Raw genomic sequence first — 27,847 nt, 5'->3', positions numbered from 1 at the left:
AGAGTCACATTCCAAGCTTTGCTATCTATGAGGTGCTATTCGTGTCCTGGGAGCCGACACGCTCTAAAGGGTTTTGTGAAGGGGGCAGTAAGAAGAACATAATTTCAGCCTTTAGCTGCTTTATTCTAACATATTCTATCACAGTACGAGACAGGCTGGCAGCTGTGAAATGATTAAATGCCCTGTAGCTCTCCCTCAAGGCTACAGAGAGGGAGCGTGGGCATTCCTTTCTGGGCAGCTCATGAGGAGTTTCAACGAACTCCTCAGTCCCCCGGCCTTGCCCTTTCATATTCAGACAACAATGTTAACAGTTGAGCAGAGTAAGCAGAATTTGCAAGAATTGCAAGCTGCAAAGCAGTTTAGACAGAAAGGAATGAGCAATGGTTAACAAGCAAAATGGCGATTCTTGCTACGTTTAAAATGGCCGCTTGTTGGTCAAGCATAGCAGTCTGTATTTCTATAATTCTGTGCATAAGACGGTTGGCCTTCGGCCATCAAGATACGTCTATCATCCAAATGATGGGTATTCATTTTTCCAGATTGACAAACCCTCCTTTTGGCCGAATGCCAAACGTCTTATTAATTCATTGTATCCTCCTCTGATGAGGATAAGTCTGGGGTATCTATGTCTGAACCTTTCATGCTATCACAAGCATCATCTTCATCATTAAGGTCTATAGCCATGAATTGTTTTATTGTTTTTGTTTCATCAGTGTCTCTGTTATTTTGGCCATGCGTTTGTTGTCCTCTCGACACCATGTGCATATATCCCTTAGTACATCCCTCAGTTATCTCAGTGCAAACTATTGGTAGGCATTGTATGCAACAGCAACATGTTATGAATATACCAAGTACCACCACTAGTATCGAAATTTACTTCCATCCCCAGGACCGCAATAGTCCCCAAAACCAGGATCCTATCCCCCAACCTCCTTCTTCAGTAGAGAGTGTGGAATTTAGGACATGTAATTTCCGGATTGATTTAAATATCGTAGGGGAGTAATCATCTATAAACACACAGCATGCAGTTTTTACGAGTTTGCAAACTCCCCCTCGATCAACTAATATTATATCAAGAGCCATTCTGTTTTGTAGTGCCATTAGCCTAATTCCTTTTTCTTCCAACGTCAGATATACGTTGTTGTATCTATTGTATTCTTTAGTATTCTGGACAGTTTCCTTATGTTATAGGAATTTTCTATTTGGGCCAAGAATGGTATAAACGATTTGGCTACATCCATTGCTATCATCCCATCTTCACTACTCCTTCGGGTTCTACCTTTTAATCGCCTCACTACTTCTGTAGTTTCTAAGAGGAACACTCCTGAGAATAGTAGACCCAAGTAACACGTACCTCCCCAGTTCCTAGGTAACCATGGATATGCTTTTTCCCCACATATAAAGTAAACAGGGTCCCCTACGTACACAGGTTCTATTTCGTGCTTTAAAACCACTGTGTTCGGGCAGCTGCTAAATGTACCTACTTTATAGGAACCTTTTTTCTTTAAACATAGGGGAGCAGTTTTGGGGCTACAATCCACTGTATAGGCAGGGGGCACAGCATCCTTACTCCATTCATCCCTTATTCGAAATGTCATTACTGATGTTTCTTCTGCTAGCGGGGTCGGTCTATTCTGCCTATGTAATCTATCTAGTCTTGTTGTCTTTCGTGTATTTTTCCTCATGGGATCTGGTGATAACACGCGAGCTTTGTGGAATATGGAACAACCCACAGGTCTCATGACCACTTCCTCAAATTCATTCATATTGGTCTCGTCTAGCTGACCCATATTACTCTTGTTCCATTTCCCAAAGAACATTGCACTCAACGATACTTCACATGAATAAACCAATGATAACGGTTGTACATACCAGCCTATCCCTTTCCCACCGTGCTGTGGTAAATGGGCACAAACCCAGCAATCTTTTTTCTTTAAAACCGCATGGGTCATGTTCATGATGAGCAACAATGTATTGTTCTCACATCCTTCTCTATGTCTTTCTTCCATTGGGGACAAAGTACCAGTGATTACATGAACCGGGCTCTCAGTAGCTGCTTTTAGCAAAAGTGTTTCTAATGGGTGCGCGGACTCCAGGAACCATAGTGTAATAGCTATTATTGTTGGTACTACCATACTTAGAGAACACAGGACCAATGTCCAAATCAATACCTTATTCCTTTTACCATGCTTTTTACCTAAATTTACAGTCTTTAAAACTATCATCTTTTCAGCAGGGGTGCAGGAGGAGGCTGAAACCGGTCTTGATTTGTTCTTCATCGTCTTTCTTCTTGTTGACAAAGTTCGTCGCAAATGTCTCTCGTTCTTGATGCAAAAAGTTAAATGAAAATGTCACAGTTCAATTCTGCCAACCCTTTCACAGCCTAGATCACTTATCCCCTCCGAGCAAGATTAGTTGTTCTTTCTCCCACTGCTCAGACGATTTCTGAACAGTTCTTTATTGACAGAGTACTATGTGCATCCAGCTTGTCCCGCTCTGGCTTAGGACACATGTACTCAATCAGCGTTAGTACTTATGTGCGTCCAGCTTGTCCTGCTCTGGCTCCTGACACATGTACTTTATTATAAGCGCACCGAGGAGCCGTGAGTCTTGAATTGTCCGACTTGCACAACTCTCACACTTCTCTCCTCTACGCCCCTGGTTCCTACTCCGTCCGTGAGTGGAACCAAAGGCAAAAGAAAAGCACCGAAGACCTGTGGATCACTTTGCCTGCCGAGGCCGCAAATTATACCGTTTCACTCCTGGTATTGTATGATCCGTGAATAGTGCCGTTGCACTTCCAGTATCAGGCTCAGTGTCAGCCTGCGGCACAATGATGGGTAGCGATGAGCGCCGTGGCAATGATGTAGTTTCTTTCTCTGGCTTTGGTGCGTTTGCAGAAGCTGGTGGGCGCCAAAGGGGTACACGCGTTGTTTCTGCTCGTGTTTGCAATGCAGAGTTTGTGTCGTTCGGCAGTGATGTTGTTTCTGCTGAGCAACGTTGGGGCACTTTTCGCCCTTTCCCCTTCCTGGAAGCCTCCTCAGGCTCTGTTTCGAGTTTCACTTCTCGCTTAGGCTTTGTTTCAACTTTTACTTCTCGCTCAGGCTGATGCTGTGGCAGTGGACTGGCAACAGTTTCTTTCGTTTCTGAGACCATTTCCTTTCTCTGGTCGTCGGAATTTGTCAGCAGTCCTGGGAATCTTTTGGCATGTGTCGCATGGATCCATGGCTTGCGGCCGTCCACCCGTATGGCCGTCTGCGTTGCCAGCAACACTTGATAGGGGCCACGCCACCTGGGTGCTAATGCTGTCTTCCGCTCAAAGTTCTTAATCAGGACCCAGCTTACAGGTTTCAGCGCGTGCCCCGGTCCAGTGTATCGCACTGGTAACGCCTCCTGCACCTGCTGATGAATCAAACGCAACTTCTGCATTAAAAGGCCACAGTACGTGCTTAACACAGGATGCTCAACCTCACATAATCTTTTGGGCTGCGGTGCGCACCATACATTTGCTGGTCTCCCCATTATAATTTCATAGGGGGAGAGCCCAGTTTTAGCCTGCACAGACGTGCGCATGCACAATAGCGCTAGGGGTAAGGCATCCACCCAACTCAACTGGCTCCCAGCACAGATCTTAGCTATCTTTGACTTTAAGATACCGTTATGTCTCTCAACAAGTCTGGCGGAACTCAGATGCCTGGAACTGTGGAATCGTTTCTCTATATGTAGACCTGCACAGATCTGTAGTACTTCTACGCCCACAAAATGTGGGCCATTATCTGATCACAGGACACGGGGCAGCCCGAACCGGGAGAAATACTCCTTCAACATTACTTTTGCCGTTGACACTGCAGTACAGTCTTTTAAAGGATATGCCTCCACCCACTTGCTAAATGCACAAATCACCACTAACACATATTTGTAGTTCTGGCACCTTTCCATTTCTATCAAATCAAAATGGATCACCTCAAATGGCATAGAGGGTGGGCCAAAACTACCTACTGGAGTCACGGTTCCCTTCCCTACATTGTGTTGCAGGCATGTAATACAATTCTGCACTAGCCTTTCTGCATTTTTTTTATGTGCTCATTTTTCCATACTGTGGACAAATGCTGTACCATTTTCTTCGCGCAAATGTGGGTAGGGCTATGCGCCATTGTGACCATTGCGGTTACGTAACAATTTGGCAACATCCAGTTCTTGGTCTCTTTGTCCACCCAACATCCTTCCAAATCTAACTCAGCAGAGCCCTCAGCCCACCCCTGAATCTCTTCCGTCGTGGCCTCAGCCTGCATTTCTTTGACGGTGGCAACTCCATTCTCTATCATACAAGGTACTTCCTCTGTTTGTTCTGTCATCATTCTAGTACTCAAATCAGTGGCTGTTTGTTTTGCAATCCTGTCTGCAAATGCGTTTCCCTCTCCCACTTTGCATGTTACTTTTTTATGCGGCTCGCATTTTACCATAGCTAAACGCTTTGGAAACGTGAGTGCAGACAACAATCGTACAATCAAAGGGCCATGCTGAATCCTGGCCCCATGTGATGCCAAGAAGCCCCTCTCAGCCCAGAGTCGGCCAAAGTTATGAACCACGCCAAAGGCGTACTGGCTGTCAGTATAAATATTCACGTTTAAATTCTCAGAGAGTTCACATGCTCGGGTCAGTGCTATTATTTCTGCGGCTTGTGCCGAATTGTAGGGGATTATTCTGCTTTCTACAACACTCTCTAGGGTAGTAATTGCATATACGGCCGTTGATGTGCCATCAGGTAATTTAAAACAAGAGCCGTCACAAAACAACTCCCCATCTGGCTCTTTCTGCGGGATGTCGCTCAAGTCAACTCTTCCCTTTGTTTCTTCTTCAGTGACCCTTAAACAATCATGGGGTGGTGATTCGTTGTCACCAATTTCTGCTATGGGCAGTGGCATTAATTCTGCAGGATTCAATGCGCTACACCTCATAATTTAGATGTGGGGTGCAAACAAGATGAGCTCATATCTTGTTAGTCTAGCAGAGATGAGGTGTTGCGTCTGTGTTCTGTTTAATAGAAAGTCTATGGCATGTGGCACCATCAGAATTAAAGTATGTCCCAATACCATTCCTTCCGTTTGTTTTACTGACGCAGCAGCCGCTGCAACAGATCGCAAACATCGTGGTAGTGCCCGCGCTACAAGGTCCAGCGTGGAAGAATAATAGCCGCACGGCCTATTTCTTCCACCTTGTTCCTGTGTCAAAACCGCCAATGCACATCCTTCACTCTCGCTCACAAATAGTCTAAAGATCTTTTTATAGTTAGGAGTGCCTAAAACTGGCGCAGCACACAATGCACCTTTCAATTGCTCAAACGCTTTCTGACATTTCTCATCCCACTGTAAAGGCATCACTGCATCCTTTTTAGTTAATTTTATCATCGGCTTCACAATCAACGCAAAATTACTGATCCACTGCCGACAATAAGAGGCCTGGCCTATTACAGCTCTCACTCTCTTTTGAGTTTTTGGAAAAGGCATACTAGAAATACTTTCTATGCGTTCTGGTGTTAATCTTCTCCCTTCTTTCGAAAGTAGGTAACCCAAATAAGACACCTCCTTTTGATTATACTGGAATTTCTTCAAACTTGCCTTGTGACCATGGGTCGCTAGGTCTGTCAATAGTAATATAGTACTTTCTTTGCAGATCTCTTTTGTGTCAGCAGCTAGTAACAAGTCATCTATGTACTGCAAGAGTACGCAACCTTCAGGTAATTCTAGCATGTCTAGCTGCTCTTTTAGCGCTCGGCTGTAAATACTTGGGCTTTCTGTGTATCCTTGTGGAATGCGTGTGAATGTAAATGATCGACCTCCTAGAGTGAACGCGAACATATATCTACTGCTTTTATCCACTGGAATGCTAAAGAATGTGTTCTTCAAATCAACTACACTAAAGTATTCTGCAGTGGCCGGTATCATTGTCAGTATTGTTGTGACATCTGGGACCAAAGGGAATTGTGGGTCTACCACTTTGTTCAATGCGCGCAGATCAATTATGAAACTATATGGTACTTCATTGCCCCCTTTCTTGTAAACTGGAAGAATCGGGCTGTTGCACGTGCTACCTGCAATTTCTTCAACCACCCCCAATCTCACCAGATCAGTAACAATACTCTTGAATCCCTTTTCACCTTCAACAGAAATTTTATACTGGGGAATTCGTGGTAATGTAACACCTTCTTTCAAAGTTATTTTTGCTGGCTCTATTTTCAAGCATCCTACATCGTTATCATGCATTGCCCATAGACAGGTTGGTACTTTACTTAGCTCTTCTGGTAATGCTTTTGACATAAATTCCGTCACCGGTGCATCGTGAGGCCAAATCGTGAGGAACACCCCATCTGCCGTACAATGTATAACTGCCCACAATTTTCTCAACAAGTTTAATCCTAGCAAGTTCTCCCCACAATTTTCTGTCAGAAGAAATGGACACTGTTCCGAAAATGGTCCTATTGTAATTGGGACAGCTTCGGACATGGGGTTTATTACTGGTGTACCTGCGAACCCTACAGAAACATTCTTTTGCCCCGACAGTGGGATCTCCGGAACCAAGTGGTGGTCTATCGAACACTTCTGTGCCCCTGTATCTACAAGGAAACGGTGCTCCTTATTCCTGACTCTCATTTATACGTAGGGTCCTCTCTGATTCACGGGAATAGACACTGGTTCCGACCCCTGCCGTGGGCTGTCCTATTGCGGAAATAACACAACGTCCGATGTGTAGTCACCGCTGCTACTATAATACGTGTTTGGCTGTGTATCAAAAATATTCCCATTTCCCCCTCGGTGTCCTCCACTCTGATCATTTCTCTGTTGTCCCTGCCCGCCCTGATTTTGGTTCGGAACACTTTGGTTCAATGGCTGGTTCTGTTGAGCTTGGTTTCGACCATAGGATTGGTTTTGATTACCTCCATTGGTATATCCCTGCTGCTGCTGTATGCTATTTCTGCTTGGGCCATTTGACCCCTGATGTCCTCTACGAGGCCTTCTCTGGCCAAACACACCTCTATTCTGTAGGTGCGGGCATTGCGCTCGCCAGTGTCCTTCCTCTTTACAGTACGCACATTGATTTAATCCCAATGACACCCCGTGCATATTATTCAAATTTCCCCTGCCTTGTGCATTTCCTCTACCTCTATTGTATCCAATTACCTGCTGCAGTAACACCCTCGTTTTTAAATGTACTCTATCCTTCATCTCTCTTTCTTTCGCCACATTTACCCTGTTCTCGTAATATTGGGCTATGTGGAATATCTCACTCACCGGTTTTGTTGCCCAGGCACTTTCCGACGCCATTAACATATCTTCAATTGGTAATATTAGTCCCCTCACATATTTATCAACAAATAGCCTTTTCCCTGACTCTGTGCTCACATCCTGCCCACTGAAGTCTGTGAATACTCCTTCAAATCTATTGAAATAATCCGTTACTGGCTCATCCTTGCCCTGTACACATGTAGTTAATTTGTCCCACTGAATCCTTTTTTCTGGAATTATTTCCCTCAATCTCCGCATTATCTGTTCTGGTAGATCTGCCATGCGGGTTCCCGGATTTTCTCCTACTTTTTTATTTCTGTCCTCCAATAGTAACTCCGCCCATGTGGCGCCAAAAGCCCCCACGTCATCTACCGTCCTTATCTGTTTCCCTATATCTGCTGGCAAAATGACTGGGAAAATCAAATCTATATCGCTCATAGTAAGCACTGCTGATCTCAGGGTTGACTCTACTTCCTTGTAGAAACCTGCTGGATTCTTTCTTATATCGGGAATCGTCTGTTTTATAGTATTCCTGGAAAAGGGGACATGCACATACTGCGCGGTGAAATGGGCTGGTGTTACCTGCGCTCCTACTGTTCCTGTCGCAGGGACCTCTTCTTTTGGTACAAACGTGGGCGGAACCTCTCTCATTGGAAATACCCCACTCACGATCCCTTCCCCTTCACTTAGGTTCAATAGTATTCCTAAGTCCAGTGATAGGCCCGTTTCTCCTGTACTTCGCTCGAATGCTCTCTTGTATACCGCTAGTATCTCAGGTGGGCTAGCCTTATTGTTTTTTATATCCCTGTCTATTAAATGTCCAGCCATCGATTGCAGTGCCTTTCTTTTCATTGGCATGGAATATTCGTCAAATATGTCATGTATGACCATTGTTGGGATACTAGGATTCGACATCCACTTTATCGCTTCCCGTATACATACTTTTAGCTTGTCGCCCCTCTGTACAGATGACATTGAATGTCTCCGCTGTATGTATGGTTCTACCATCCCTCTCCCATCTCTTCTAATATCCCAACCCCTGTATCCAGGTGCAGCAAACATTTCAGCATACTCATTATCCAACTCATTTTTAAGATCAAAAAGTCCATTCACATGTTCCTTTACTTCTTCATCTTTTTTTTCTACAACATGCTAATTGGTTCAAATCTAACAATCGTTGTGGCGGTAATTTCTCAAGTAACTTTTTCCATTCTCCCACCAAAAATTTCCCCATGTATTCCAACACTACCTGCCTCTCGTTGCTTCTTCGGTACCCATATGATGAGGCCAATGCTGCCGTCCCATCATTTCCTTCTATGTACATTTCTGCCTCTTGCTGTAATTCAATCTTTCTTTTTTTGCTGATCGCGCTGCGAGTTACCCCGTCCAAATCCTGTTCCTTCAACCCCGCCTCTCGCCTCCCCGATCTCAATTTCGACCTCGGGAGGGGCAGATGGTGCTGAATCTGTCTCTGGAGCGGGAGGTGCGGATGGGACCAGTGACACAGGTGGTATCTGTGAAGGGCCTTCCTGGGTGCTGGGAAAAAGCGCGTCTGCGGTCTGCGCTTTTGGGATGGCTCGAGCTGTGGGTGGGGCGTGGGTTAATGCTTGCGTGAGGGGAAGTGCTTGGGCTGCGGGAGGGGGTATGAGAGCTACTGGTTGGGCCTGCACAGTCACTACTGGCGTGTTTGGTTTCGATCCTGGTTTTGGGCCTTGACCCGTATGGGTTAACAAATGTTCCATTAATTTGTCTGCTATGTGTAGTTCCCGTTGCGGGTATAGTCCTTCTATGTTCATTTGCTCACGTCTCCCTTCCCGTCTTAGACTTGCCGTCCACTCCTCCTCCTCCTTTTCTTCTGCTACCTCAAGCTTCGATTTGTGCCTACGCGCATGCTTCTCTCTACTCCTAAGTCGCAGCATTGCTTCCCTCCTCCAATCTTTGATAGTCTCAAAAGCTGCGGGTCGCGCTTTTTCCCTTATCAACACCCTTTCTAGGTTATCTATCCTCGCAATCTCAAAGCTACCATTAATCGGCCACTGATGGTCCTGTTGCTTTCTAGTTTGCCTATGCCAAATTTCACAAAACATTATCGCACCCACACCATATTTTGCATACATGTCATAAACCGGCGTTCCCCCAGGCGGTGCACTTCGGCCATTTTCCAAGGACTGCCTACTGCAGCGGAAAAGCCCCGCTAAAGTGGACAGTACTCCAGGCATGTTTTTAACCTTCCCCTTGGTTAATCAACCTTACTCTGGATGTTTGAATTTGCAAAATCAACCCTCTACCAATAATCAGGGTTTCGTTTGAATCGGGGAATGACTCACCTGATAAAACAAGTCACCTGTTTCCTGATGCAACCTCTCCCAACGTCGTGTCTGCGCTTCTCTGGCTTCTGCCTCATTTCGGGACCCTCGCCTCCTTTGCCCTCTGGCCCGGTACGTCGATCAGGGATCAGATGTGTGCAGATCTGCGGAAGGAATCTCTCCTCACTTCTACAGGGCGCCCCGTACACCTCTTGATCCCGGCTCGATCGTCCCGTCCTCGCCGTTCTCCGCCTTTACTCCGTTACAACGTATATGATGGGGCAAGTGGGGAAGGGTCCCTATTCGGGTGCCATCTTGAAAGGGGCCCTTAGGGGTCCCTCGCGATATGGAAACAAGGCAATAACCATACAAGAAAGGATGCGCCAGACACGAGGTTCAAATTCCCAATGCTAGGGTTTATTGCAAGCAAAATAGTCCCAATTGGCCAACTGTGGTCTCACGCCCCACGACGTGTATTCTCTAGACCTCGAGGGACGCAAGAGAGCGAATTACGTACATCAGTTACATATATACAAAATGCATATCATACAATCAGCTATGTCATGTTTAACACCCCCCTTTTATTGAGTTTCTTTGAACTCGGGATGATGATGGACATTTCCGACGAGTATGACAATTATGACACTTTCGTTGTCTATTCTAGTAACAATGTGCAATTTAGAAAGTGCGGAGGCATCAATAGTTGTTGAACAGAACACAGTGCTTCTGTTCTTGGAAGCAAGCTGCACACGGGGGAAGAGTACCATTCCAAGCTTTGCTATCTATGAGGTGCTATTCGTGTCCTGGGAGCCGACACGCTCTAAAGGGTTTTGTGAAGGGGGGCCGTAAGAAGAACATAATTCAAGCCTTTAGCTGCTTTATTCTAATATATTCTATCACAGTACGAGACAGGCTGGCAGCTGTGAAATGATTAAATGCCCTGCAGCTCTCCCTCAAGGCTACAGAGAGGGAGCGTGGGCATTCCTTTCTGGGCGGCTCATGAAGAGTTTCAACGAACTCCTCAGTCCCCCGGCCTTGCCCTTTTATATTCAGACAACAATGTTAACAGTTGAGCAGAGTAAGCAGAATTCGCAAGAATTGCAAGCTGCAAAGCAGTTTTGACAGTAAGCAATTGTCATAAATCACCAAAGTATCAACTGAAAAGGATACAGTAACCAAAAAGGATACAATTTGGTAGGGCTTTTCCGGATCCTATCTTCACACAACTTGATTGTAGGCAGGTCAAATTAGACCTTCCAAATGATACAACTCTCTGACTGAATAAAACAGGCAGAGAGATGGATCACTGGAAAGGGCGTGGGAATTGTACAGGAAGTTTGCCTAGAATAGATAAGTATCATAAGACACTGTCCCAAGTTAAATACTAAGAAACACAGAATTGGGATTAATTCAGACACTGACCTTAAGGCTAAACTGAAGAATTCCAGGACAGTTTCTTGAAGAGTCCCAAGAGTTGAACAAACGACAAAGGAAGGGAAGATTAGTAAGGGAGACTTATCCCGAACGGCACGAGGCTAGATACCGGGTTGGTGCACCACAGGATAGCGTCCAATGTACTGTGCACATTCACCTTCCAATAGTTCATGAAATACTTCCTTTCCCACAAAGAACAAAATAAGAATCTCACCTGTTGACTGTCACAGGTACCAAAAGTTCGAAGTAGTTCAGAAAAACACGTGCAGGATTGCACGCGAACAGGATTCACGCAGCCCTGGACAGCCACGCTGAAGACAGCGTCCGCGTGGAGATTTGGCACGCAAACTGGATTCACGCAGCTCAAGACAGCCACGCTGAAGACAGCGTCCGCGTGGAGATTTGGCACGCAAACTGGATTCACGCAGCTCAAGACAGCCGTGCTTGCAGACAGCGTCCGCGTGGAGATTTGGCACGCGAACTGGATTCACGCAGCTCAGGACAGCCGCGCTAGCAGACAGCGTCCGCGTGGAGATTTGGCACGCAAACTGGATTCACGCAGCTCAGGACAGCCGTGCTTGCAGACAGCGTTCGCGTGGAGATTTGGCACGCGAACAGGATTCACGCAGCTCAGGACAGCCGCGCTTGCAGACAGCGTCCGCGTGGAGATTTGGCACGCAAACAGGCTTCACGCAGCTCAGGACAGCCGTGCTTGCAGACAGCGTCCGCATGGAGATTTGGCACGCGAACATGATTCACGCAGCTCAGGACAGCCGCGCTTGCAGACAGCGTTCGCGTGGAGATTTGGCACGCGAACAGGATTCACGCAGCTCAGGACAGCCGAATTCTCCAAAGTTCTTAAGTAGAGGATCCTCCTTGTTTACTAATGGTATCGACCAGTCCGTTAAAGGATGTGTTAGCCCAAGTCGTCAACTCTCCTGAAGGGTGTACGGAGTACATCAATCTGATGGTACAGCTTGACCACAGGTTGCAGAATCGAAAAATGGATTGCACAAGAACTGATTGAAGGTCGGTCTATATGCGACCTCGGGACAATCCCAAAACCCACGAACCAATGCAGATCGGGGGATTACGGGCTCCTATCTCCAAGGCGGAGAGAGAAAAGAGGAAACAACAACAACTCTGTTTATACTGCGGAAGAGCAGGACATTTCCTCCGGGAATGCCCAGTAAAACCCCCGAAAGGGATAGTAGGTGCAACGGACAATGGCAACGAAGAAAAAGAACAAAACCCGGAAAACTCCAATGCCCGACAAGCGTAGAGGTCCATTTGTCGAGTGAAAAGAAGGAATCTGTACAGACCTCACATCTGGTCATCCCGGTACTTTTGGTCAACCATCAACAACCGACAAAGGTACATGCCTTGGAGGCATATATTGATAGTGGAGCGGTGGGAAATTATATTGATCAAGATCTGGCTGCACGACTAGGCCTTCCTCTCCAGCAAAAGTTCAAATCGGAAAACGTCACAGCGGTGGATGGTTCTCAGTTGTCATCCGGCACAGTGACGCAACATACCGACAAAGTCATGCTGATGTGTCAGGATGGTCATCGGGAAGACATCTCGTTTGATCTTATTGGGGCTCTCCAGTTCCAGATGATCATAGGAATTCATGGCTGGATACCCACAACCCTAGGGCCGACTAGCGAACACGAGTACTGACTTTTCCTTAAGAATGCGCTAGCATCCTCTACCACAAAGGTGTGAAGAGCAAGGAACTCAAGACGAAATCTATCCTGGGACTCTCTTGTTCCCTACCCCCTGAATATCTGGATTACCAGGATGTGTTCCAGAAGGAGCAAGCAAACACCATGCCTCCACACAGACCTTATGACTGCCAGATAGATTTGGTGTCTGGAGCCCAAATCCCCTGCAGTCGAATTTACGCTCTAGTGGAGCAACAAAACCAGCATCTGAAGTCTTACCTGGATCATTACCTAGCTAACGGGTTCATCTGCCCGTATAAGTCCCCTGCCTCTTCAGCTCTTTTCTTCGTACCAAAGAAAGAGGGTGATTTAAGAACTTGTATAGATTATAGAGCACTGAACCAAATCACAATAAAGAACAGATATCCCCTGCCACTCATCCAGGAACTGCTAGATCAAGTGAAGAATGCTCAAATCTACACAAAACTGGACCTACGAGGAGCCTACCATCTTGTGAGAGTTAAAAAGGGAGACGAATGGAAGACGGCATTCCGAACCAAATATGGACTTTTCAAATATCAGGACATACCCTTTGGATTGTGCAATTGCCCGGGGGGGTTCCAATTCTTCATGAACGATGTGCTTCACGAATTATTGGACGTTTGCATACTCGTTTACATTGATGACATTCTTATTTACTCTACATCCAAGAAGGATCACATTGGCCATGTAAGAGCAGTTAGCTTCGTCAGCACGGCTGTTTGCCAAATTGGAAAAATGCTTCTTCCATGTCACAGAAGTTGCATTTTTGGGCTTCATGCTTACCCCACGAGGAGTTCACATGGACACACGCAAGGTGGATGTTATCCTTCAGTGGCCGTCAACAACATCCACAAAAGGAGTACAAAGTGTGCTCGGATTTGCCAACTTTTATCGACGGTTTATTCCCAGGTTTTCACAAATAGTTCATCCAATCACCTCCCTACTGAGAAAAAATAAGAAATTTCTCAGGTCCCCCAAGGCAGAAAACGCCTTCCAGGAGCTGAACTTTGCCTTCACCTCAGCACCAGTTCTTCGGCACCCCTGACCCGACTTGCCATATGTGGTCAAAACAGACGCCTCCAGCATAGCCATGGGAGCAGTATTGTCACAAAGAGACCCGGACACGGGACAACTACATCCCATAGCATTTTGGTCTCGTAAGTTTTCTGTGCCAGAATTAAACTATGCAATCACTGACAAGGAACTGTTAGCAATCAAAGGAGCCTTAAAAACATGGAGACACTATCTTCTGGGAGCAAGACACACGGTCACGGTTATCACAGATCACTGTAATCTGCAATACTTGTAGACAGTCTGGGCCCAATCGTCACGTCAGCTTCGCTGGGCTCTTTTCTTTGCAGAATACAATTTTGTCATTACTCACAGACCTGGCGTGCGCATTGGGAAAGCGGACGCCCTATCACGCATGGGTGAGGACAAGGAAACGTTTGCAACATCTGAGCCTGTGGTCATTATTCCCAAAGAGAGGATCCAGAACCAAATTGCTGCAACTGCCTGTTGGGAGGACTTAAAAACTGATCTCCGATCTCGGATGACCCAAACTGCACAACAGGAGTGGTTAGCTAGCGGAGACAAAATACTCCACCCTATTTTCAAGGAAGACTATATATTCAGGACAAAAAATTGCAAGATCAGATAATAGCAAATTACCATGAATCATTAGTGGAAGGACATCCTGGGATTGCCAAGACTCAGGCCAAAATTCAAAAGCACTATTGGTGTCCAACCTGGAGAAAAGACATTGCCCAATTCATTGCAACCTGTGGTGTCTGCGCACAACACAAATCTCAGAGGTTAATTCCAGCCACTTTCCAACGCCTCATGGATAAAATCCTACAACCCTATTCCGATTTCTGTGGCGCTTATATTGAAGATATCGTTATTTATAGTAAAACCTGGGAGGACCATCTCTTCCATCTTTGTACTATTATGAAAGTCCTCAGAGAGGCTGGCCTAACTGTTAATCCATCTAAATGCAGATTGGCCCAAGCAGCTGTGAAATACCTCAGCTTCTTTTTAGGGAATGGGAACGTACAGCCTCAATATGAGAAAGTGAAAGCCATTTAGATACACCAACACCCAAAACTAAGAGAGATCTTAGAGACTTTCTAGGGTTAATAGGATATTACTGGAGGTTTATCCCCACGTTTTTGGACAAAACAGCTAAGCTGACTGATAAACTCAAGAAACCGAACCCCAGAAACTTCATTGGACGGACAAGGATGATATATGCTATAACACCTTAAAACAAACCCTGTCCCAGAACCCAATCTTAAAGATAGTAGATTTCTCTAAAGACTTCATACTGAAAACAGACACCTCCCTTACAGGGTTAGGAGCAATCCTATCTCAAGTTTGCGATGGATTAGAACATCCCATCTTGATTAGAAGTCATAAACTGTTCCCACGTGAAAAATATTACTCTGTACTGGAACTAGAGGCCTTGGCTATCAAGTGGGCCATTATCCACCTTAGATACTACCTCTTAGGAAGGAAGTTCACACTTGTCACAGACCATTCTCTCCTAGTTTGGATTAGCCAACGTAAAGACTCCAACCCTTATGTCATGCAATGGTTTCTAGATTTGCAAGCCTGCTGTTTCACTGTGGAACACTGAAAAGATAAGGACCAGGGGAATGTAGACTTCCATTTCCGGTTCCCCTGTGAAACAGATGCGGCTACATTGCATGGAGGAAGGGTATGTGAGAAACCTAATGGTGTCTCACCCACTAGTCCCCGGGGATCTGTCATCAAGGTGACCAGGACATGGCCATTGCTATAGGATCCAGTTCCTGGGGGTGGAACCAGTACGGGAGGATCACCTGGAAGGGGGTCCTCAGCAGTGGAAGTGGGACACCGAGGGTAGAGATTCGGTATCCCCTTCCTTGTAAAACCTTTTCCCAATCCTACCCTGTACGATATTTAGAAGCTCTACCACCACCCCTTTGCACCTCTACCACCCCCTTTCCAACACAAACACTTTCTTACACTGTAACAGACAATGGACTAACACCAGAGCCGTTTACCTGACATGTCCTAACATATTGGTCAGTCAGAGTCGGGCTATTGATACTGATCATGCACACTTGACGGCTCTTTACCTTCCCCAAAGGGATAAAAGGCAGAGCACGAAAGCACACTTCAAGCAAGGTCAAACGCACAAGGAAACAGCTACACCAAACCAGCAGTTCAAATGGCGGAGATTGCCGGCGAGACCTGGAAGGACGACGAAGCCCTTGACCTTTTCAACTCAGACCCGCAAAGCCTCAGAAAGGGAAATCAAGACCGGGAGTTACAGCTGGCGTGTAGAGGAACATACGTCAATGGTGCACAGGGGCCTCCCTCATTGATAGCACAGGCAGGGAGGCATGCAGGCTACCGTTGTACTGTCCTTGACTCCAGAGGCAAGACAAGCCAACGGGTTCAACGGAGTCGGTGAGTCAGAGGAGGCTGATAGCAAACCCCGACCGGAGAACACTATGGACAATATACCAAAAAGAATCAGGGACCTATTTCATCCCAGCCACTGTCTATTCACTACACTTGTTTAGACTCAACCTCCCTAAGGAGGTTGCACTTACCTTTTCCCTTCTTAAGCTCTTCACCCCTAGCACTTCTCCATTAACACCACAGCACCGATCCCTCATCCCCTTCCCCTCTGCACTTGCACAATCTGAACCCTCACAAGGCACAGTAGGTTTGTCTCCCCATGCCCCTCTTCATTCTCATCATTTGTTTGTACTATCAATTGAACTATTTATCCTTTGTAATTCATTGTCTACCTCCCCTGTACACATCACCAAAGACTGGAGCAAAGGACCGGCACCAACACAACTCACCAAACAGAATGAACCAAAACCAAACAACTCTGCCATCAACCTAATCAGACTACTTGACAAAGAGATGGCCCATTCAAGAACAACTCCTCCAACAAGCACAACCAGGAGAGAACCACCAGCAACGGAAACCCACTGACACCATATCGACACTGACTGACAAAAGAACAAAGAACATCCCACAAGGGAAATTAGACAAACCACACTGCAGCCTGCTCACATTAGATCCATGGTAAAACACTCAACAGAAATCCATGACATCCTAAGCAAAGGAGGCACAGATACGCTCTTCCTCTCATAAACTTGGTTATCTGACAACTACAAATCCACTGCGCACAAAGCCATACCGGACAACTTCAAGTTAATACACGCCAACAGAAAAACACAAAGAGGAGGGGGAATCACAATGATACAAAAAGAGCACATTCAAGCCACACCACTCACCGCAACCGATACCTAAGACTGTGAATCCCTCCTCATCAAGATCGAACTAAAAAACCAAGCCAACATAGTGTTCCTCCTGATCTACAGACCACCGTCCTACAACCTGAACTTCGCAATGAAACTAGCAGATGCCTTCGCCATTCTCTCAACCTACCACGACAACCTTGTCATACTCGGAGACGTCTGGTTTGAAAAAGAAAACAAAACCTCAATGAACTCACTCTGTCCACTCCTGGAAACTCTGCACTTCAAGCAAATACTAAATGGATCAACCCACAATGCCATACACACCCTGGAAGCAATCTTTGCAGAGAAGGACTATGCGTATCTGCGCCAACTGTAAGTGACTTCAATCCAGCACTCCAACTAAGTCAATGCCTAGTCTGGGATGCCCAATGGAAGCCCTTATTTATAGATTTTTATGTCAAAGTTCTTTAAATCTGGATGGTAAACCCTTATATAACGCCCCTCTCTTTGAATCTCCCCGACCTCACTGAGCCAAGAAGTAGGTTCGTTTTGCAAATTAAAAGGTTTATTTGAAGAATTGAACAATATTTATATATCACACTTTTATGAATAAAGTAGTATCTGCATAGCCCACTTATGAATATGAACAGTGAGCAGCAACGGTAATATTACAATATAAACAATCTCTAATCAGTCAGGAGTAGGAATAGGAAAATAGATAGCAGAAAATACTTTGTATAAGTTCAAGGAAATGCAAGATAGGAAAATGCAACACAGAAATAAACTTGTTATGATTTCAATCAAAAGACAATATGATCACTCTTTCCTCTGTGCCTACTCCATCCCCCCACTATGCAATATGAGGAGATGGAAATGAGGGCACACAGGTTTCAGGATTACAATCACTAATGCAGTTCAATCCAAGTTCTCCCAGCAAGTGTAGAGAAAACAGGTATGATTTTAAAACAGGCAAAAATACTTTTGAATGGGATAGCAATGAATGGGAAAATATGCTAAAATGATTTTAATTCACTAAAGGAGATTCAGGATAAGTGAGAGTTACTTTGGATTGGTACAGGTCAACACCAGCAATGATTAATGAATGATTATCAGATTGAAAACGAAATTCAGCAGTTGAAAACAAGAAACAGCTATTTTGACAAGTGGTGAAATGGAGCAACACTTGGATAGCTTAGGATCTTAGGTTCAAAATGACAGTTAAATTGTGGTTCTAGGACGTGCGGTTCAAAAGTTACCGAGGTTTTTGTGAAGGTAGATTTTTCAGAAATAAAATCAAGATTTCAAAAATCACAGGTGCGCTTTAAAGATGAGAAACAAGGATACGCTTAGACTAAGAAGCTATGAAGAAGCAAGACACTCAACGGGCAGCCACCAGAACAGGGCGCCTCCGCTCTGATCTCTGTCCGTCAAAACACTTGTCCCTCTTCAGAAAATATCAGCGCAAAGATACTCACTCCTAGGCTTTGGACTGGAATGGGCCTCATCAAAGATCTGGTCAAGGGTTTGGCTTCATTCGCCACCGGACAGGATCAGGCACTGGGTTCTGCTCTCCGCACGGCACTATGGTCGGGGTGGCCTCTTGGACTGGATCTGATGGGTTCCGGATACAGCTCTGCTCTCTGGGTCTGGATCTTGGTTCTAGCACAGGGTTCTTAGCTAGAAGCAAAACAGCTCAGCCAGGCTGTTGGATCTTGAGATGCCCTTGGAAGTTTAGGAGTTAGAATCAGGTTGCAAAAGATTCTGAGGCCTGCTGCAAAGAGTTCTGTTTTGGTTAGGCCTCTGCTTCAGGGTTCTAGAGTTTGGTTCTAGATCTGGAGTCTGGAATCTTCCTGCAGGGTGCCGCGCCAAGAAGTAAGTTGAGTAGTGGAAAAATGTGTGTCCTATCTGTCCTCCCAGTCCCTATTTATGTACTTCCAAAGTGGGTGGGGAGGCTGATTCTACAATGCCCAACCCTCTAAAGATCTGATAGGTTAGAGGATTTCCTATCCCCTGATTGGAGAAAGGATCAGCGTGTCAGAATGAGTCAGGGTAATGCTATGTTTATGGTCCAAAAGAAATCCCTCCCTTTTGCTTTTACATAGAAAATCTATTTTTCACAAAAAACATATTTCCCAGATACACAAGTTGTTGAGAATACATAATTACATGACAGATTGCTTAAGGTACATTTCTGTTCAAGTCCCACATTTCTACGAGCTTGGGTTCAGAAATGACAACATTTTCGCGCTTTTGGGGGGTTTTTCAATATTAATTATGCACCAAATTTGATACATGCATACATATCCTCTCTGGGCATATGACTGTAAGTTTTCATGTTTCTAGTATAATCACAGTATCTACAATATGAATAAATTCCGGGGTTTAGTCTCAGAACATCGCACAGAGTCCAGCTTAGTCTTAAACTGTGAGGGAATTTTTCATTTTCACAATGTCAAAGTTTCACATTTTTATCAGTTCAGTACACTTTGTTATAAGTATTTTAATAAAACATACATTTGCTTTCAATTCAATTCACTTCTCAGTCTGGTCCACCTCCTAGAGCTGGGCTGACTCAAAGGTCACATGTTCTTCTTCCTGCCAGCAGTTTGTTTGACAGTTACACCCAAATTAGCATTCACTATTCAGTCCAAGGAATCTATTGTTCCTTTCTCCGGGCTGCAGAGAAAATCTCCTCCACTCTTGATTAGCATGCCAATGCAACATCCTCCTTCTGGTGGGAATGACAAGGTGTGAAGAGTTCTCAGGAGAAGCAAGCCTTTTGGAGTTTTAACTGCATCAGGTTACTTTCTGATCAATTGTAACATAGTTCCTTGTGAAAAAAATAACATTTATAAACATAAAATAAGCAACATATCTTTAAATCAAGTCTTTTTCAACATGAAATCACTGTGTGGCACTCTTATATGGCATTTTGAGGGAATTCTTTTTTTTGGCATTTTTAACTTCTGAAACACCAGTTCTCCTGTTAGAATTATAAATCGCCAGCACCTGATAGAGGCGAGTAACGGTACTACACCCATTTTGACAGCTATCTTTCCATCAAGTATCTTTAAAATAGGATTTTGTTCTGAGAACATGTGATTCTTGCTGACATTGTATTGATGTGGATTCTTGCAGTAAATGATGTGAAACACCCGACAAAGAGGTTGGATCTTTTAGGTGATTTCTGATTTGTGAGCCATGATTTTAGCAATTTTTGACAATCAAGAAAACAGATTTTCAAACAGCTCTGTGTTTCTTTTTCAATCAGCATTGCTATTTCCAAGTGGTTTCAGGCTACTTTGTGGGTAGCCCAATGGTGGTTTTTGGCAGTGATCTCCTTTGCTCACTAAGATAGGCAAAAGTGGATGGTGGCCTATTTTTCAGGTTTTCACTGCGCAATTTCTGGTGATTTCTAGCGAGCAGCATGCTTTCCAGTGGTCATTATGATGTTTCTCCTGCCAGCAATGCAGAGTGATGTTGCAAGGCTTGGATGAGTGGGTTGATACATCCCACACACCTATACGAGGGGTATGGAGCGACCACTACCTGATACCATTCATTAAACTCCAAACCCGCTTACTGACCGAAAAGGAAATACTACACGCCACAAAGAAAAGAAACTGGAAGAGCCTAGACCTGGAGTCCTTAACAAACGTACTCGACTCAACCCTACCTAGCACCACCGAACCAACCAAAACAACCCCTGGCAGAGAGGAAAACACACTCAGCATTTGGATTACCAAGGCCCTAGACCACCTGGCACCAGCAAAACCTTTCAAAGCTACACCAAAACAAAAGCAATTGCCACAAAACGGTTCACAGAAGAGCTAAAAGAACTAAAAAAACATAGAGAGAACAGTACAACCGACAGGACAAAATAAAATACCAAAAACAGCTCAGACTATACAAGTCAGCAGTACGCAAAGCAAAAACTACATACTATGCTACAAGAATTGAATCGGCAAACAATACACAGAAAGGACTCTTAGTAATCATCAAAGAGATTTTAAAAATCTTTATCCTACAAGAAAGTCATCACCCCAACACAATGTCTTGTTTAGCCTTGGCTCCTAGACCTTCTTCCTCCCCACTCTCCTCACCTGTTTCGTAGTTCTCCAAATCCTCGGGGCTATGATATGATATGATATGATATGGTATTTGTAACGCGCCTATACACAAGTGTTTCAAGGCGCGACGAGGCAGGGAGGGGGGTACAAGGGGAGACAGAAAACGATCCTACTAGGCCAGGTGTCATTCAGATCGCGCAAGTGCAGGGGTAGGGGAGGGGAAAAGTGCAAGGGGAAGTGGAGGGGGGGAAGTGCAGTACAAGGTAAGAGGCGTACGTAATAAATAAATAAATATGGCCAGCTGGTGGCAAGTGTGAGGTAAGTGCAGAACAAGTGCTGGGGGAGGGGGGGCTGTAGGGATACAGAGACAGACCCGCAGTGCAAAGGGGTTCCAGGGCATCAGTGCAAGTGGAGAGTGGCAGGGCCCAGGACCGAGGCCGTTTAGAGTGGTACAATTGCAGGATCAGTGCAGCTTCAGTGAAAATTAATTAGCCACTCAGCAGGGGAGAGGGAGAGGGAAAGCAGAAGCAAAGAGGAAGGTTTTGAGGTGCTTCCGGAACCGGAGATGGTTCTCCTCAAGTTTCAGGGAGGCAGGAAGGCTGTTCCAGAGGGAGGCCCCTGCCGCGGAGAGAGATCTACCCCCAGCTCGTTGCTTCGAGAAGCGGCTAACCCTGAGGGAGTTGGAGGCGGATGAGCGAAGGGCTCGGGAAGGAAGATATTTGGGAAGAGAGAGTTGAAGGTATTTAGGACCCAGGCCCCAGAAGGCCTTGTGGACAATGCAGAGGGTTTTGAACTTTATCCTCGCAGCCACTGGGAGCCAGTGTAGGGATTTCAGTCCTGGAGAGATACGGTCCCTGGGCTTGAGGCCAAGGACAAGTCTCGCAGTTCTGGCCAAGGACAAGTCGTGAGATGGCGGCTGAGATGGCGACGTGTTTAGTAATCCTTCTTTTCCTTAGATGAAGTTTGCCTGCCAGGAGAGGAAGCCACAGACAGTCAATGCTTAGATAAAAGCAGTCCTGAGGCTCCTTTCACGTGATCAGGCGGTAAGGGAAGAAGCCTCAACGGCAGAAAAAAACCCTTAGACACGCAGGAGATTTCCAGGAGATTAGGTGTCAGGTAACCGCCAACAATGCTGGTAGGAGGAATTCCACGGGTAAGAGAAAAGAGGTCTTTAAGCAGGTTCTTCGTAGTGGAATACTGAGGCATGGAGATATCAGATACCGCGAGGAGCGGAAGCAAGGAAACCCAAGACGGAAGAGAGAGCAGGGAGAGAGGCTCGCCTCGGAGTAGCCGAGCGAGCAGAATAGCAGCCGAAGCCAAAGTAAGGTAAATGAGCAGTAGTCAGAGTATAAGGAAAGAGAAGTGGATCGCAAGTGGGGCGAACAGAAGCAGAACGGCTCAGTGTAAGCCATGAAAGTGGAAAACTAGCGTTTCATCCAAAAAGATAGCACAAGCCAAAATTGGGGGTTGCAACGCGGCGATCGTTGGGAGACGAATTAATTAGTACTTCCCAGTGACCGCCGTCTTGGGCGACCACTAGACCGTCACAGCACGTAATGAAAACGACGTGCTGGAACTACTGGTATAATCGCTTACGTCGGAGCCGCCAACGCGGAAGCAACCGCTATTCGGCTAGGCGGGTGACAGTATGCCCCCTTCCAGTGCGAAGCATCCCGGGCTTACTAGGGAACAGTCGATGAAATCGACACAACAACCGAGGGGCATGTATGTGGGACACGGGCTCCCATGAGTCCTCTGACTCAGGGTATCCCTTCCACGAGACCAGGTATTCCAAACATCCCTTGTAGTATCTTGAATCACGGATGGCTGAGACCTCGTATTCATCTTTGCCACTTGAACTTGCAAAGGTCTTACCGGGAACTGATCTCTGGTAAGAGTCTGGGACAAAAGGTTTAAGAAGAGAAGAGTGAAAAACAGGATGTATATGACTGAGATTGGAGGGTAGCTTTAATCTATAGCAGAAAGGGTTGATCTTAGAAATGATAGAAAAAGGCCCCAAAAAGCAAGGTGAAAGTTAGAAGGGTGAACCCATCTAGGTAAGAACTTAGTGGAGAGCCATACTTTGTCCCCTTTTTCCCAATTTGGACAGTCCTTCCGATGTTTATCGGCCTGTTCTTTGTTACGTCTCCTACTCGTCTCCAGGCAGTGTTTGACAGAGATGTGAGCTTCTGCAATGGACTGGAGTACAGCTTCTGCAGTGGGAGAGTTTGTGGGAATGGGAATAATGGGAAGGAAAGATTGAGGATGTACTCCATAAGTGCAAAAGAATGGGGTAAGACCAATGGCTGAGTGCTTTGAGTTGTTGTAGGTGAATTCGGCTGTTGGCACCAATGAAACCCAGTTATCTTGGTATTTGTTGATGTAGCACCGCAGATACTGCTCCAGGGTGGCATTTAGCCGTTCCGTCTGGCCGTTTGACTGAGGGTGAAACCCGGAAGAAAGAGCTCTTTTGACACCAATACGAAAGCAGAGAACCTTCCAGAACCTTCCAGAAATTTGAGATGTACTGGCTGCCTCGCTCTGAAATAATTTTGTCCGGAAGGCCATGTAGTCGAAAGATATCTTGTGCGAAAGTCTCTACCATCTTAGTGGCTGTGGGTAAACCCGGTAGTGGAGAAAAATGCGCCAATTTGGTTAAAGTGTCTATCGTCACCATGATGCATGTACAAGAGTTTGACCGGCAGGTCGACTATAAAGTCCGTAGAGATAAGTCCCCAAGGGCGCGTTGGCATCTCAGGTTGGGTTAACAATCCTAGGGGTTTACCAGACGGGTATTTTGCTCTGGCACAAGTCGGGCAGGCTTTGAGATATTCCTTGACGTCTACTTTCAGCTCAGGCCAATAAAATGTTCTAGTGACCAGTTCTAAGGTGTTGTGTAGTCCTCTATGGCCGGCTATTGGTGGATCGTGACGCCAACTAATGATCTTTCTACGCCAAGGACCGGCAGGAATGTACATTCGGTTGCCGTAAAACACCAGACCGTCCTTCTCAGTATAGTTCTTTCCTCTTTGACATAGAAGCTCAGGCATCTCGGACGTTAAGGCTGTCTTGACTTCTCGAAAGAAGGCATTAACAAGTCCCAGGATCTTGTTTCTTTTGAACATGTGTTCCCGGGGAAGAGAAGTTTCATCGGCAGGAGTCCTCTTCCGAGACAAAACATCAGCTACCCTGTTGTAGGTTCCTGGTAGATAGGGGATAGGGGATTTGGAAGTCATACTGGGCAAAGAAGTAGGCCCATCGGGCTTGCCTTGAGTTAACACACTCCAAGTTTTGTAAGACTCTCAGATTTTTGCGGTCTGTTCTGATGAGAAAAGGATGTTTGGATCCCATGAGTAAATGTCGCCAATCCTCACAAGCCTGTTTTTATTGCAAGCAGTTCTTTCTGCAGAACTAAATAGTTCAGTTGGCTGGAAGACAAGGTCTTGGAGAGGTAAGCTACGGGATGTTCAACACCCTCATAACTTTGTAGAAGGACCGCCCCAATGGCCATAGCTGATGCATCTGTTTCTACAATAAACTGCCGATTCTGATCGGGGTGACAAAGAATGGGAGCAGAACAAAAGAGCCTCTTTAACTCACCAAAACTCAGCTCTGCCTCTGGAGACCACTCGAAAGAGCCGATGTTCTTCTTTAGTAACCTTGTGATGGGAAGAACAATCTCCGAGAAGTTGAGAATTAATCTCCTGTAGAAATTTGACAGTCCGAGGAATTTTTGAACTTCCTTGACGTTTCCAGGAGAGGACCAGCTGAGGATAGCCGTGACTTTGCTGGGATCCATGGAGATTCCTTTTCCTGAGAGAATGCATCCTAGGTAGGGAACAGAGGAGACTGCAAAGACACATTTCTCTGGTTTGACCAAAAGTTGATACTGTTGAAGGCGCTCCAGGACCTGTTTGACATGAAGTATATGTGCTTCCAGATCAGATGAATAGATTAAGATATCATCCAGGTAAATGATGACTGTTACCAATAGTAAATCTGAAAATATCCGGTCCATAAACGCTGAAATATTGCCGGCGCGTTCACCCAACCGAACGGCAGTACCTTATATTCGTACAATCCGAACGGGGTGCGTAATGCTGTCTTCCACTCATCCCCTTTGGCAATGCGAAGCAAATGATATGCATTCCGGAGGTCGAGCTTGGTAAATATGCGTGCCTCTTGGATGGCCTCAATAATCTCTGATATAAGTGGCATGGGGTAGCGGTCACAAATGGTAACCTTATTTAGGCCCCTGTAGTCTATGCATGGCCGAAGTTCGGTGGAGTCTCTCTTCTTGATGAAAAACAGAGAGGCTCCTGCAGGAGACTTGGAGGGCTGTATGAGGCCATTTTGCAGATTGGCATCCAGATAGTCCCTTAGGACCTGTCTCTTCGTTTGGGTTAAGGAAAACATTCTGCCAAAGGGAACCAGGGGATTTGGTTCCACATCCAAAGTACAATCTTCCGGCCTGTGTGGAGGTAACATAGCAGGCTTCCTTTTCTTGAATACATCTTGATATGGTATACAATATTGGGGCAAAGCATGTATTCCCACATGTTCACTTGCTAATACAGTCATGGTTTGGTGGTCGGTCTGGTTTGTTCCTGGGAAGCAGTGTTGTCTACAAAATGAGGAACAAAAACTCAACTGATTGCTGGTCCAGTTTATCTGAGGATTGTGTTTTCTGAGCCAGGCAATTCCTAGTATGATAGGAAAGTGAGCAGCTCGTATTATGTCGAATTTAAGCACCTCTGAATGTTGAAAGATGGTTACCCGAAGTTCTTCTGTGGTATGGGTTATGGGTCCCGAAGAGAGGGGAGAACCGTCCACTCCTTCTACCTTCTGGTCTTCCTTGCGGACTAACCTGTGAAGTCCCACCTTTTCTGCCCATAGAGTGTCCACAAAGTTCTCAGCAGCTCCACAATCCAGGAGGGCTAGGGTTTTTACAGATCTGCTGTGGATGTTAATGTGTAGTGTAATGACCATCAATCTGGAATCCTCCTGGGTAATGGGAGCAGAAATCGAGAGAGAAACATCGGGACTGAATGAATTGCAGGTAGCCCCTCGGAACCAGGTCCCTACTGGCGCAGAGGGAGTTCATTTCCCTGTCGTTTGATTGGAACTTCAGAGCAATCCTTAAGAAGGTGCTGGTCTGAACCAAAATATGCATAAAGTCCCTTTTTCTTTCTCCTTCTTCTTTTGGCAGACGAAAGAGGGCCCCTGGTAGCTCCAATCTACATGGGTTCTTCATGAGAGTGGGAGGAGTAGGGTAAGGACGACGTAGAAGCCAAAGATCCGGGAGGATTTGCTGTAGTACGGTGTCTGCGACATTCCGCTCGGCATTCCTGAAGTCGATACTCGATCTGTAATACAGACGATAGTAAGTTTGTAAAAGTCGGTGGTCGAGAGGACCTGGCGAGTTCGTCTTTGATCGCCTCTTCGGAAGATGGCATACTGGGCTTGTTCAGGCCAACCCGCCCATGCAGCCAAGGTTTTGAAACAAGAAATATATGTCAAAACATCTGAGTATTCTTGTCGTACATCTAACAAGTCCTCGCAGGCTGTAAAAGTTATTTCCGGTCTCTTAAAGGTCTGTTTTAACAGAGTCTTGAAACCAGCAAAATCATGTAATATAGGATTGGCGCTGGTTACCAACAGTGTGGCCCATGTAAGTGCATTGCCAGTCATGTTTGAGATCAAAAATCCAACTCTGGATTGGTCAGTCACGAAGGATCGAGGTCTGAAGGTAAAATAGACCAAGAAGGCTTCCAAGAATTCTTTTACCTTCTTTGGAGAACCATCAAACTTTCCAGAAGGAAGCAACATGGCTGAAAGTTCAACAGGCGGAGGTTCGTGTGCGGTGGCTAATTGCTTTAATACTGCATTCGCTGCCTTCACCGTCTGAAGTTCTTGTGACATCCCCTGAACTGCCTTCCAAAGTTCCTGGATCTGTTCCTCCACGGATATTATGTCCTTTTGGCATTGCAAACTGTCTTGTTTAGCCTTGGCTCCTAGCCCTTCTTCCTCCCCACTCTCCTCACCTGTTTCGTAGTTCTCCAAATCCTCGGGGCTGAGATGGCGACATGTGTAGTAATCCTTCTTTTCCTTAGATGAAGTTTGCCTGCCACGGGAGGAAGCCACAGTGAATGCTTAGATACAAGCAGTCCTGAGGCTCCTTTCCCGTGATCAGGCGGTAAGGGAAAAAGCCTCGACGGCAGAAAAAACCCTTAGACACGCAGGAGATTTCCAGGAGATTAGGTGTCAGGTAACCGCCGACAATGCTGGTAGGAGGAATTCCACAGGTAAGAGAAAAGAGGTCTTTAAGCAGGTTCTTCGTAGTGGAAGACTGAGGCACGGAGATAACAGATACCGCGAGGAGCGGCAGCAAGGAAACCCAAGACGGAAGAGAGAGCAGGGAGAGAGGCTTGCCTCGGAGTAGCCGAGCGAGCAGAATAGCAGCCGAAGCCAAAGTAAGGTAAATGAGCGGTAGTCAGAGTATAAGGAAAGAGAAGTGGATCGCAAGAGGTTCGAACAGAAGCAGAGCGGCTCAGTGTAAGCCGTGAAAGCGGAAAACTAGCGTTTTACCCAAAAAGGTAGCACAAGCCAAAATCGGGGGTTGCAACGCAGCGATCGTTGGGAGACGAATGAATTAGTACCTCCCAGCGACCGCCATCTTGGGCGACCACTAGACCATCACAGCACGTAATGAAAACGATGTGCTGGAACTACTGGTATAATCGCTTACGTCGGAGCCGCCAACGCAGAAGCAACCGC

This window comes from Ambystoma mexicanum, chromosome 11 (assembly GCF_040938575.1).
Source record: "Ambystoma mexicanum isolate Mex_15411 chromosome 11, UKY_AmexF1_1, whole genome shotgun sequence".
NCBI lineage: Eukaryota > Metazoa > Chordata > Amphibia > Caudata > Ambystomatidae > Ambystoma > Ambystoma mexicanum.
Note: the sequence above shows the minus strand (reverse complement) of the source record.